This window comes from Armigeres subalbatus, chromosome 3 (genome assembly GCF_024139115.2).
Source record: "Armigeres subalbatus isolate Guangzhou_Male chromosome 3, GZ_Asu_2, whole genome shotgun sequence".
NCBI classification, from domain to species: Eukaryota; Metazoa; Arthropoda; class Insecta; order Diptera; family Culicidae; genus Armigeres; species Armigeres subalbatus.
In genome coordinates, this window is record NC_085141.1 from 34,997,578 (window position 1) to 35,011,244 (window position 13,667).

At 43.9% G+C, this 13,667-nt stretch overlaps 1 protein-coding gene across 2 annotated transcripts in view; it reads right to left on the reverse strand.

Moving 5' to 3' along the window:
* The window catches only part of LOC134220044 (uncharacterized), a 587,564-nt gene that overhangs the window by 234,594 nt on the left and 339,303 nt on the right, over positions 1–13,667 (reverse strand). The window lies entirely within an intron of this gene.

Sequence of the window (13,667 nt, forward strand, 5' to 3'; positions counted from 1 at the left end):
TACCTCTATTGGCCCGCCTTTCCCAAGCGGCGAGGCCCGGATAATACATCTTAGGTAGGCTTGATTTGTTCGTGGATGACAGGCTTACTCCCCCCCTGGCGTCTTCCTCCATATGAACATCGATGCAACTTAATTGGCCTGGCATCGCTGGAAAGCAGGAGATCTGTAATGCAAGCCGCTTTTATCGGTAAAGTGCTGAGAGGTGAGCTCGATGCTCCAGCTATTCTCTCTGAGATGAATATTTATGTCCCGGAGAGATCCTTGAGACGGCGAAACTTCCTGCTGACGGACGCTCGCAACACCCGATATGGACAACATGACCCTATTAGGTTTATGGTATCCAGGTTCAACGAAAAGTTCCATTAATTCGACTTTTTTACCTAGGCTAGGTTACCGTATACTGATCATTGAATGTTTTGTGCTATTTGTATAATGATCCTTCTGAAAACATTATTGGTTTAACTGTTTGTTTGTTTTTAATGACGATGTATTTTGACTGATTCCATGACTTATGTTTGTACCGAATATTTTTTATTTAGTTTTTTACTTCATTAAGACATAGATAGGTCAGATGGTGATCACGCAAATACATAAATAAATAAATAAATAAATGATTGATTCAAGAACACGTGTCGCCATTTGGATGTCGCCAAATAGATGCTACAGATAGCCACTTCTCTGTCTGCGGCAAAATTGACTAGCCGCTGGTCGCCGTCATTGGTAGTTGCGTGGAGGTTCGCCTTTCCAATGACTGGGTGAAAGAACTCTTTCTTTCCGAATTACTTTTATAGTTTATAGTACATTTCTGAAAGATTAGATCATAGTTACAATTGAATAGTAGGTATTCATTATCGGGACGTAGCGCAAAGATTGAGAAAAATCTTTTGATTTTCACCGAAAATCAACAATATGTATTTTTTAACTCTCCCGTAAGATTTTTGTGTAATCAAATTGATTTTATAAACAACCATGCGTTTACTTTAATTTCTCATTCAAGTGTGCCATTTTGCATCTCTTCAAGTGCGATTCGCCCGAGACCTATTTTTTAAAACAAATTTTGAATGCTTTAAAAAGTCTCGAAAGCCTACACATTTTGAATAGAAAATCGTTGTAATATAAAGCTAGTTTTATAATTTATTTGTCTGCACGTCGAAATGATTTGATATTTTGGATCAGTATTGATAATATTTATTAAAACAACGAAGCATTGAATAGGGCATTTTAGACTGTGATCACCTATTTGTTCTTGCAGTAATTCAGGTGAAAGTAAATTCGTCGTTTGATATCATATCCGTAGCGCGGTAGTAGGGAAGTGACTGCACTCTCTGGCTCTTACGAGTAGGGCTCATAGCACGGTAGCACGGTATACAGACAACAAGGTAGGCTACTGAGGGTCGTGGGATCGAGTCCCATCGAAGGAAATTAGTTACCTCCAATACATTTATCAAATCATAATCATCCACATAATGTACATATTCACATCTGAGTTTTCAGAACATTGTAAATTAATGTACAAGCCAAGTCCAAGTCCATTACCCGAAAATAGGCAATTAACTTTGTATGACCTGAAGGTAGGCTCGTAAGAAAAATGACGCTTCAAGAGAAAAGATATTTTAGTTACAAGATAAACATTGTCGCTGTTGTCGCTGTCCGGAAAATCTTTTGCAGGCGAGGATAGGGCATCTAAATGTCAATGAAGGAAAAATACATACGATTCGACAGTTAGGTACCACACATGTTTTGGACAGCAGAACAAAAGGAACCGAAGCGAAAATTTTTATCTTGTAACTAAAATATATTTTTCAAGAGAGATGTTTCAGAGGCACATGTTAGAGTACAAAAGTAAGCATGCTGAGACCGTAGAGCAAGTAAGTGCATAAGTGCTGACCCTGCCTTGTTTTTTTTGTATGTCGTGAGCCGGTAGGAGAAAAGTTAATATGGTGTTTAATAAAGTTTGTCGATTCAGATTTGAGTTGCGCATACTAACGGGCTTGGTAGTCATATGGCTACTGCTTCTGCCTCATACACTGGAAGTCGCGGGTTCAACCCCAGGTCCGTTTCATACTCCTACTTTGTATCTTTTTCTATATTTCTCATGTTTCAGCAATCGCTAGAACAGGAAATGGGCTTCACGAAATAAACGATGTAGTATTTGAGCGGATGTTACTGGGTCAGCTTTAAGCATCTCGGCTGCTCGATCCCGATCGATTTCATGCTTTGGATGGCTGTTCGAATCTTTAGCAGTGGAGCCTCGGTATTAACGTGTGCTTGACGAGATGGTAGCCTAGCTGGCACTTGAAAAAGTTGTTAGAACTGCACGAACCAGCGTTTCAGCTTCAAAGAAAAGAAGGACCGTTTCTCCGTGGCATCTTCCAGTCGGCGTGTATTGAACCGTCGTCCAATTCTCTCCTCCTGCCGATGAACCCGCGCAATGGGCAGGCGTAAGTCGCCCATACGGTTCTTGATATCACCCTTCGGAATTTTATCTACGACGGCATTGAGTTGGCGGTAGAAGTTCTCTTTGTCTTACAGATCAGCAACATTGGTTCGCGCATAACATTATAGTTCCGGACCCAAAGTAGTGATCTAAATCTGGCAACGATTATCATTTCACTTATTGGTTCCCACTTCATAAGCCCAGAGTGTGACTGTGCGCTTAGTAGGAAGCCAACTCCGCGATGCCGGGGAGGGTGTTCACCTCGTAAACCAGAGTGTAGCCGAACTAGTCCCGACGGCGTTCTGTGTTCTCCAAAGTTTGGCCAACGGACTTCAATCAGTCCCAGGATCTTAAGCTTCATGCGGCGTGCCTCATTGGCAAGTTGTGCCAATTTACCCTGCTGGGCTAGGGTTAAAACGTTCCAAGTTCCTATTCGTGTCCGTTATTTCGCGTTGAGAGTCGTCGCCGTAAAATCAGTCCGTATTTTTTTATTATCGGATTCTCGAACAAATTGATGTTTCGGGAACAATAGGTTGTTGGCCCAAGGTTCCCTATCCACCGGGATGGAACTGCCATCTTAGGTATAGCTTCCGGGGAATAGCATTTCATACTCAGCCGCTGGATGCCAGAACAGACGCTGTTGGAGCCGCACCTCCTTGGTGGACAGACGCTCGATCAGTCGGGTCAAATTTGTTTAAAGTCCCACCCAACACCAGGACTAGGCTAGTGCGCTTTGAGCGGCACACGGTCGCTTTGATAGGGCCTGCTTGGGGACACATGTAGCTTTTTATAGAAGTTCAACAGAGCCCACTGTCGAACCCCACCACATCCTAGGCAGACCCCACAGTACGCACCCTCTCACTCTAGCTGATGTCAGAAGGACAACAGTGCCCAGGCTGCACTACCAGCTAAGTACGCAACCCTTAGCTGGCGGTCAATTGTCATCGGAAGACCCGTGGAGGCGTGAGTATTGGAACTTGTGAGGACCAGAGCTATGTTAGGCGCCCCTTCCCGGATGTCAACTCACCATTTCGCAGCCCTGGATTCAATATTCGCACTGCGGTAAGTGCGGACGTTCGTGATGTTGGAGAAAAATTTACCGTCGATTAGAACGTGGTCGATTTGGTTTTCCGTTTCTTGGTTAGGTGATCTCCATGTGGCCTTGTGGATAGTTTTGCGGGGAATGAAGGTGCTTCGGACTACCATTCCGCAGGAGGAAGTCTGCGAAGTCTATGCATCGTTGGCCGTTGTCATTCGATACGGTGTGCAGACTATCCGGTCCGATGACCGGTCTATACATTTCCTCCCTTCCTACCTGCGCGTACATGTCACCGATGATGATTTTGACGTTCCGCAGTGGGCATCCATCGTATGTCTGCTCCAGCTGTGCGTAGAACGCTTTTTTCTCGTCGTCGGGTCTCCCTTCGTGTGGGCAGTGCACGTTGATGATGCTATAGTTGAAGAAGCGGCCTTTAATCCTCAGCTTGCACATCCTTGCGTTGATTGGCTGCCACCCAATCACGCGTTGGCGCATCTTGCCCAGCACTATAAAGCCAGTTCCCAGCTCGTTGGTGGTGCCACAGCTTTGATAGAAGGTAGTCGCCCGTTGCCCGCTTTTCCACACTTTCTGTCCTGTCCATCAAATCTCCTGTAGCGCCACGACGTCGAAGTTGCGGGGATGTAATTCATCGTAGATCATCCTGTCGCAACCTGCAAAACCTAGCGACTTGCAGTTCCATGTTCCAAACTTCCAATCGTGATCCTTTATTCGTCGCCTAGGTCGTCGTGTCAGGGCTGTTTAGCGTCCCACCTAACACCAGGACTTGGGCTTGTACGCTTTGAGCGGCACACTGTCGCTTTGGCGGAGCCTACTTGCGGATACATGCAGCTTTTTATAGAGGTTTAACAGGGCCCACTGTCAAACCCCACCACATCCTAGGTAGGCGCCAGAACTCGCAGATGGCCTGGGGAGTGATCGTCAAGCCCTTGGACATAGTCATTGCTGCCCCCAAATTTCCAAATCGGATAATAGTAAAAGAGAGAAAAATGGATTACCTGATAACTTTGCCTAAAAACCACAAACACTCATTAATAATGAAATTTATTTGTTTACGATAATATTCATGAAAAAAACCTGACAGCAGAATAGAAATGCTATTGACTACGCGGCTTTTTCTACTCAGATCTCTCTTTGAACGTGCTCGAAAAGTAAGTTTGTTCTTAATACCTAATATTCTGGCTAAATTTTTTATGGTCAATTTAATACAAAACAATGGGCAGAAACTTGAAGCAATAAATCGGCTAAGGATACATGCCCGTAAAATAAGTGAGTGTTTGAAACGCATTTTGCATATAAAAATTGTATTTTGGCAATTACGGCTGAGCCCATAGTCTTATTTCTAACAGGAAATAATGAAACAGGATTCGCCGTTCTATACAACTTGTTGTGAGTAAACAACCCAAGCAGCACACGCAACATCTTCCTAAAACCACCTTGTTTCTATTCAGTTTCATTAAAGGCATTGTAAAAACATGAAAGCACGAAAAAGTTGCATCAAGATGTCAAAAGCGTTCGAATTGTGATCAATATTTCATTTTCATTTATTTAGTTAACATCTAAACAGATAACACTGAATCAACAATTTGACGCCACAATGCACGGTTCGAGGCCGCATCTCTCCATCCTCGGATACGCCCCACGCTCGCCAAGTCGTCTGCCCATCTCGCTCGCTGCGCTCCACGCCGTCTCGTACCTGCCGGATCGGAAGCGAACACCATCTTTGCAGGGTTGCTGTCCGGCATTCTTGCAACATGTCCTGCCCATCGTACCCTTCCGGCTTTAGCTACCTTCTGGATACTGGGTTCGCCGTAGAGTTGGGCGAGCTCATGGTTCATTCTTCGCCGCCACACACCGTCTTCTTGCACACCGCCAAAGATGGTCCTAAGCACCCGTCTCTCGAATACTCCGAGTGCTTGCAAGTCCTCCTCGAGCATTGTCCATGTTTCATGTCCGTAGAGGACAACCGGTCTTATTAACGTCTTGTACATGACACATTTGGTGCGGTGGCGAATCTTTTTCGACCGCAGTTTCTTCTGGAGCCCGTAGTAGGCCCGACTTCCACAGATGATGCGCCTTCGTATTTCACGACTAACGTTGTTGTCAGCCGTTAGCAAGGATCCGAGGTAGACGAATTCCTCGACCACCTCGAAGGTATCCCCGTCTATCGTAACACTGCTTCCCAGGTGGGCCCTGTCGCGCTCGGTTCCGCCCACAAGCATGTACTTTGTCTTTGACGCATTCACTACCAGTCCAACTTTTGTTGCTTCACGTTTCAGGCGGGTGTACAGTTCTGCCACCTTTGCAAATGTTCGGCCGACAATGTCCATGTCATCCGCGAAGCAAATAAATTGACTGGATCTGTTGAAAATCGTACCCCGGCTGTTACACCCGGCTCTCCGCATGACACCTTCTAGCGCGATGTTGAACAACAGGCACGAAAGTCCATCACCTTGTCTTAGTCCCCGGCGCGATTCGAACGAACTGGAGTGTTCGCCCGAAATCTTCACACAGTTTTGCACACCATCCACCGTTGCTTTGATCAGTCTGGTAAGCTTCCCAGGGAAGCTGTTCTCGTCCATAATTTTCCATAGCTCTACGCGGTCTATACTGTCGTATGCCGCCTTGAAATCAACGAACAGATGGTGCGTTAGGATCTGGTATTCACGGCATTTTTGAAGGATTTGCCGTACAGTAAAGATCTGGTCCGTTGTCGAGCGGCCGTCAACGAAGCCGGCTTGATAACTTCCCACGAACTCGTTCACTAATGGTGACAGACGACGGAAGATGATCTGGGATATCACTTTGTAGGCGGCATTAAGGATGGTGATCGCTCGAAAGTTCTCACACTCCAGTTTGTCGCCTTTCTTGTAGATGGGGCATATAACCCCTTCCTTCCACTCCTCCGGTAGCTGTTCGGTTTCCCAGATTCTGACTATCAGTTTGTGCAGGCAAGTGGCCAGCTTTTCCGGGCCCATCTTGATGAGCTCAGCTCCGATACCATCCTTACCAGCTGCTTTATTGGTCTTTAGCTGTTGAATGGCATCCTTAACTTCCCTCAAGGTGGGGGCTGGTTGGCTTCCATCGTCCGCTGAACTGACGTAGTCATCTCCTCCGCTGCCTTGACTTTCACTGCCTGTACTCTCAGCGCCATTCAGATGTTCCTCGTAGTGCTGCTTCCACCTTTCGATCACCACACGTTCGTCCGTCAAGATGCTCCCATCCTTATCCCGGCACATTTCGGCTCGCGGCACGAAGCCTTTGCGGGATGCGTTGAGCTTCTGATAGAACTTGCGTGTATCTTGAGAACGGCACAGCTGTTCCATCTCCTCGCACTCCGCTTCTTCCAGGCGGCGTTTCTTCTCCTGAAAAAGGCGGGTCTGCTGTCTCCGCTTCCGTCTATAACGTTCTACGTTCTGCCGGGTACCTTGCTGCAGCGCGACCGCCCGCGCTGCGTCCTTCTCCTCCAGAATCTGTCTGCACTCTTCGTCGAACCAATCGTTCCGTCGACTTCGACCCATATACCCGACGTTGTTCTCCGCTGCGTCGTTAATGGCTGCTTTAACTGTATTCCAGCAGTCCTCAAGAGGGGCCCCATCGAGCTCACCCTCTTCCGGCAACGCTGCCTCGAGATGCTGCGCGTATGCAGTGGCGACATCAGGTTGCTTCAGTCGCTCTAGGTCGTACCGCGGCGGTCGTCGGTACCGAACATTGTTGATGACGGATAGTTTTGGGCGCAGTTTAACCATCACCAGATAGTGGTCAGAGTCGATGTTAGCGCCACGATATGTCCTGACGTCGATAATGTCGGAGAAGTGCCGTCCATCAATCAGAACGTGGTCGATTTGTGATTCTGTCTGCAGTGGTGATCTCCAGGTGTACCGATACGGGAGGCTGTGTTGGAAGTAGGTGCTGCGAATGGCCAGGCCATATTTTCGGAGGCGGCGAAATCAATTAGTCGTAGGCCGTTTTCGTTCGTCAGCCGGTGAGCGCTGAACTTTCCAATAGTCGGTCTAAACTCCTCCTCTTGGCCAACCTGAGCGTTCAAATCTCCTATGATGATTTTGACGTCGTGGCTTGGGCAGCTGTCGTACTCACGTTCCAGCTGCGCGTAGAATGCGTCCTTATCATCATCAGTGCTTCCGGAGTGTGGGCTATGGACGTTGATTATGCTGAAGTTGAAGAACCGGCCTTTGATCCTCAACCTGCACATTCTTTCATTGATCGGCCACCACCCGATCACGCGCCTTTGCATATCGCCCATCACTATGAAAGCTGTTCCCAGCTCGTGTGTGTTGCCGCAGCTCTGGTAGATGGTATGATTACCTCTAAACGTTCGCACCATTGATCCCTTCCAACAAACCTCCTGCAGCGCTACGATACCGAATCCACGGTCCTTGAGCACATCGGCGAGTATGCGTGTGCTCCCGATGAAGTTGAGAGATTTGCAGTTCCACGAACCGAGTTTCCAATCGCTAGTCCCTTTTCGTCGCAGTGGTCTTCGCCGATGGTTCCGGTCCGTACTCTCTTGTTGATTGTTCGTTGCTTATGATTTTTTAAAGGCTGGCTTGCAGGGCCTGACACCAAACCCCTAAATTTCCGGAGGACCATTCCTCCTTATTTCCGGTGGACCATGGTGCACAGTTTCACTTAGAGTCCCTCGCTGGCACTCGGACGATGATCAGCCGCCCCTAACATGGAGAACAGACGCTGTTGTGAGCCGATCCTGACATGGAGAACAGACGCTCAATAAGATTTGCACCTCCGGAGAGGAGCAAACCCCCCCTTCCCTGTACGACCATAGTTCCCACCGGGGTTGGTTACCCGATCTTCCCTAAGGTTGCTCGTATCCCGGCCAGCACCGCGGGGAGGTAGGGATAGGAGTTGCTGGGTAAGAGGCTAAGGACCGCGAGATGGGGTCTATTTTATTCCTTCAGGTACACGAAGTACCAATGGTACGCTTTACCCAGCATTTGCCGTGCCAATGATCAATATCTCATTAACATTACAACGTAGTACGTGTTTGACATTTGAAAACAATCAATCAAAGAATATTGCACCTTATGTTGCAAACACGAAACAAAATCATTAAGTTGCATATTTTTTACCATGTCACTTCAATGCGTCTTTCAAAATTTAATTGTTTGTTTGAATTAAGTTGCAGAAAAGTTGAGTGTGTCTTCACATTTAATTGAGCAACGTTTTGACAACTCACATTTTTTTTTCCTGTGATGGTGCAATCAAGTAACAGGAAACCCGAGTACAAAGCTCCATAATCCCATGGTTTTTATTGTGAGTCAACATGCAGTCCCTTCGAAGTGTTGAATAGTGCTTTGGTAGAGTGAAGGACTATCAATCACAAGATCCATAAAACGAATCCAGTTTTATATTTTTATTTCATTTGTTCCGCTGTAGTATTTTGCAACATTATTGCAATTTTATTGCAATCGAAGGATTTTTCCGTAGGCTCCACCTCTTGCGCTTGGCCCCACATGGTGTGTCAGGAGGAGTGGCTCCACCTTTTGCGCTTTTTTGATTGCAAGAAACTTATATTTGATGGCACATACGCAAAGATTGTCTTTTCTTAATAGTTGCAACACAGTGAAACAAGTTGTGCTGCTTGGGAAGTCAGACTCGCATGGCATGTCAAAAGTGAGAACCTAAGTAAGTCCCACATGGTGTGTCAGAGCGTGTGTCAGGACCCAGCACCCAAATAAGTCTCAGATTTGTGTGCTAGAGCGTGAATCAGGTGGTAGGGTGAGCATCCAAGTTAGTTTCACATGGTGCGTAAAGGGTGAGCTGAGCACCCAAGTTAGACTCACATGGTATGTCAGTGGTGAGCATCCAAGTAAGACTCATGGTGCGTCAGAAAGAGTGTCAGGGTGTGTCAGAGGGTGTGTTAGAAAGAGCACCCAAGTAAGACTGGTACGGGATGAGTGCCTGTGTGAGCGTGAGTGAGCGAGTACATTAAGTACTGCCTATTCCCCAGCGGTGATGCTGGGAGGCAGTTCCTGGGGGAACCAGGGTATTAGTAGAGAGGGTAACTCAAGTAACCTTCTGTTGCTTGGGTGAGTTTAGTGGGTCCGGCGGGCTGGCCTTCTGCCTTCCGCGCCTACCCCACTCCCCGAGTGATGATTTCAGGTGTCTGTAAGTAGATTTGCCTTCATCCCTCTATGAAAAAAAAAAAAACACAGCGATGCATATGAAAAAATTCTAATTTGAATACTGTCTTCATAATGCCGGGATCGATGATAAAAACTTCACGATCACTTACAAAACGCATTTTGAATAATAATTAACATTTCTGGTGAACAGATCCAAGTTTAAAATTTTTGATATTTATGACAAATATTCCAGGATGAAATGTAAACCTAAATGCTGATTGTTATTTAAAAGCTGATCAAATAAAAGAGTGCATTATCCAGTTTACCCACACTCATTTAGGAGCTGTTGTATAAATCATCGCACAGATGGAGCTAGCTGATTAAATTGCCAAGAATTTTAAAGAACTGTATATGAGAAGGCACGTTGGTTCGTCGGTTCGTCGCAGACTCATTCGATGAAACCGAGTTTCATTCGTCCGACGTTTCGACACGGGATTAGTGTCTTCTTCAGGGAAAGAATAATTTGTTCGTTTTTTGTCTTATGTTTCGTCTAACTTTAACTGTCTGCTTATTATGTTGTCGGTACATAATCTCGGAATCATTTACAATTTCGTCAATGAAATACTGGCAAATGGTCAGGCGGTACTGTTTCAATATCATCCCTGAAATGATAAATTCTACTATTAAATGTTTGTCGGTTCTTGGAATACTTTAGGGGAAGTGCGGGGTAGCACGCTCATAGGGGTAAACAGCAACTACATTGTGCCGATTTTCAATAGTCTGTAGTCTGTACGATAAAGCAACGAAAAATATACATTTTATGATTAATTGCATATTATTCGGCAACTCGGCCGTACGAAAACCATTTTTTTGTTAAATATCTTGGCTGTGCATATGCACAGCATATGTTTCGAAATGGACAAATTGATATGAAATTTGCGAAAAAGAATCCACGTGTCTTGGAGGGACTCGAACCCTCAACCTCCTACTCTCTATAGGGTTATCACACCTATCTATAGAGTAGGAAGTTGAGGGTTCGGGTCCCTCCAAGACACGTGGATTCTTTTTCGCAAATTTCATATCAATTTGTCCATTTCGAAACATATGCTGCGCATATGCACAGCCAAGATATTTAACAAAAAAATACATTTTATGATTTAACTCTAATTAGGCTCCGGCGAGTATTTTATTTATCCCATGATAAAAAGGTAACAATCCCTTATGTACTTGACATTAACCAACATAGGTTCATTTAAGTTGGTTTGAATTACAGTTCAATAGTTTCCATATAATTTGGAAGCAACTGCTACAGGCTTACCGCGCTTGTGTCCAGTTGGTAAAAGATATCGTCCTGGCTACACTGGGGCGTTTTGAAAATATATCAGTTTTGATATATTTTCGAAAAACGTTACATTTTTGAAGATGTATTCAATTTTATATCATATTAAGCATTGAGAAAAGTTATTTTGTTGCCCAACTGTGCGCTCCAGAATGTTTTGCAAACAAACATTGAAAGTTACATCAAAACTGTATCTTTTCGTATTTGGCTATTATTTTATTTGTGTAATATAAAAATAATCCCACATTCACATAATTTGAAGGTTTTACAAATATTTAAAGATACCAACTGATTTTTACTCTTAGTTATGGTTTTCTAAACATTTAAGGGGGACGTTTTGGCCAGGTGGAGTGCATTATATCGTCTTATCCTATTAATTTTGGAGGTGCATTCAATTGTTTGGACTGAATGTATTGAAAATTTTTGATACGGTAATAAAACAAATAAGCACTTGGTGGAGTTTCTTGCATTGTATTATATTTAGAATGAAAATCAACGGGCTTGGTGGTCATATGGCTACCGCTTCTGCCTCATACGCAGGAGGTCGAGGGTTCAATCCCAGGCCCGTTCCATTCTCCTACTTTGTATCTTTTCATATATTTCTCATGTTCTAGCAATCGCTAGAACTGGAAATGGGCTTTTATACCATTTCTATCTTATATCCCTATAACTACAACTTGATTAGTTCTAGCAGGTAACTGTTAGCATTCGAAATGAGCGAAAAAGTTCGTTTCGGCATCCAATTAGAATATTACACCACCCTTTCATTACTATCACATTGGCAATCCGTTAACCAAGACGAACCTCTGCCATAAAAACCTTAACCCCAAGATTCCAATAAAACTCCGCAGGAACTCGTGGCGAGTGCAGAGGTGTTCTCGGCTTGCAGTGGGCGAGTGACTGCATCATCAATTCCTTCCCATCCCCGATGACCGTGAGGACGTGGCCAGCGCCGTTATCGACTATCCAAAATACTAGAGCTCTCGGACTGTACACATTGAGGTTGGAGTGCAAATCCCATGCTTCCATCCATTGGTTCCCTGTGCAATTGCGATTGTTCTGGTCGATCACGGAGTAGCAACCACGAAATGCACGGTAATCAGGCTCATGCTCATGCTCATGCTTGTATTATATTTAGAATGAAAATCCTATTATTAGAACCAATAGATAACTGCTTTTCGGAAGTGATTTGTTTTAATGTTGATCTAACTTATTGTTGGTGAAATAAAGCCCTCTCAGGCGAGGTACATTCCCACGCTTCCACTATGAGTGACAGCCATCAAACGGCAAATTCACGCCGATAGGACCGAAAATAAACTATGATTTCGCACAATTTCATCCGGTTCCATTTCCATGATGAGGCCTAAAACAAAAACCAAATAAAATCATCACGGTGGCGGCCGGTGTAGTGACAATCGCTCCAAAGTCATGGCTGGCTGGGTCTGAATTGTTTTTCTTTCTCGGTTTTCGGCATAATTTGCGCTCTGGGTTGCTGAGTTGCAGAGCAGGGGATTGGAACGACAATGATGATTGGCATTATCTGAGGAAATTGGACGGACCCCTTGGTGTACAGTTGGGGAATTTGGTGCAAAAACGCCAAACACAATGCACTATGCCAAACAGTTTTTTTTTTCTCGGACACAGAGATTAAGCAAGGAAACACAGCGAATCAACAGTTATTTGCCGGTTGGTTCAAAATTATTCGGTTTGTTATTAATGGGTCTTCAGTTAGTAAATGACTTTTTTTATTTTTCCTTTGTTTGTGATATGGGACGAAGTCAGTTGTTAGATAATGCGTAAAAGTTACATGGTCGATGATTGTTTGGAAGGTGAATATTAGACCTCTTCATGTTTTCAAAAAGTATCAAAAATTCAACCGGTCAGCCCAGAATCACAATTCTTATGCTAAAATAAGTCTCCTGTCAAATTTTCAGCTAATTCGGATAAAATTTCGAGGTGGCTCAAGTCGATTTAGTGTTTTTGGGCTATTTTCAATTTTGGAAAAAATCTAACAAGAGATATAAACGTCGAAAACTATCGCAACAACCTCTATACGGAAGCTTTGGATGTACTCTATAAGTCTTGTGAACATTGCGGTTCGTTCCGTTCACGTTTTGTCCATGTTAAAGTGATTATCAAGCTTTTAAGTGCATAAAAATAATGTTTCTCCCAAAAGTCGTTATTCTACAAAATTCTTGAATTTATGACAAATGATTGCTAATTTATTATATTAATATTCCTCTTTTTTCCCTGGAAATTTGAGTAATATAATTGTCAATGTGCGATTTACCGTTAAATTCTTAAAAATCAGAAGCTACACATTTGTCATAAATTTGCACGCTGAGATTTCTTTAAACAAGTTGTTCAAACAAAGAAGCTTCGATTCCACTTGTTACTACGATGTACTCAATGTTAAAAGGATGCAGACATATGGTGAAATTAACAAAGTTTGGAAGTCGTTTGTTGTAAGCATCAAATATCATATGATTTGGTTTATGTTTTGTTCGAACAACTTGTTTGAAGAAATCCTAACGTGCAAATTTATGAAAAATGTTCAGCTTCTGATTTTTAAGAATTTACCGATAAATCGCACAGTGACAATTTTATTATTTAAATTTTCAGGGAAAAAAGAGGAATAATAATATAATAAATTAGCAATCATTTGTCATAAATTCAAGAATTTTGTAGAACAACGACTTTTGGGGGAACATTATTTTTATGCACTTAAAA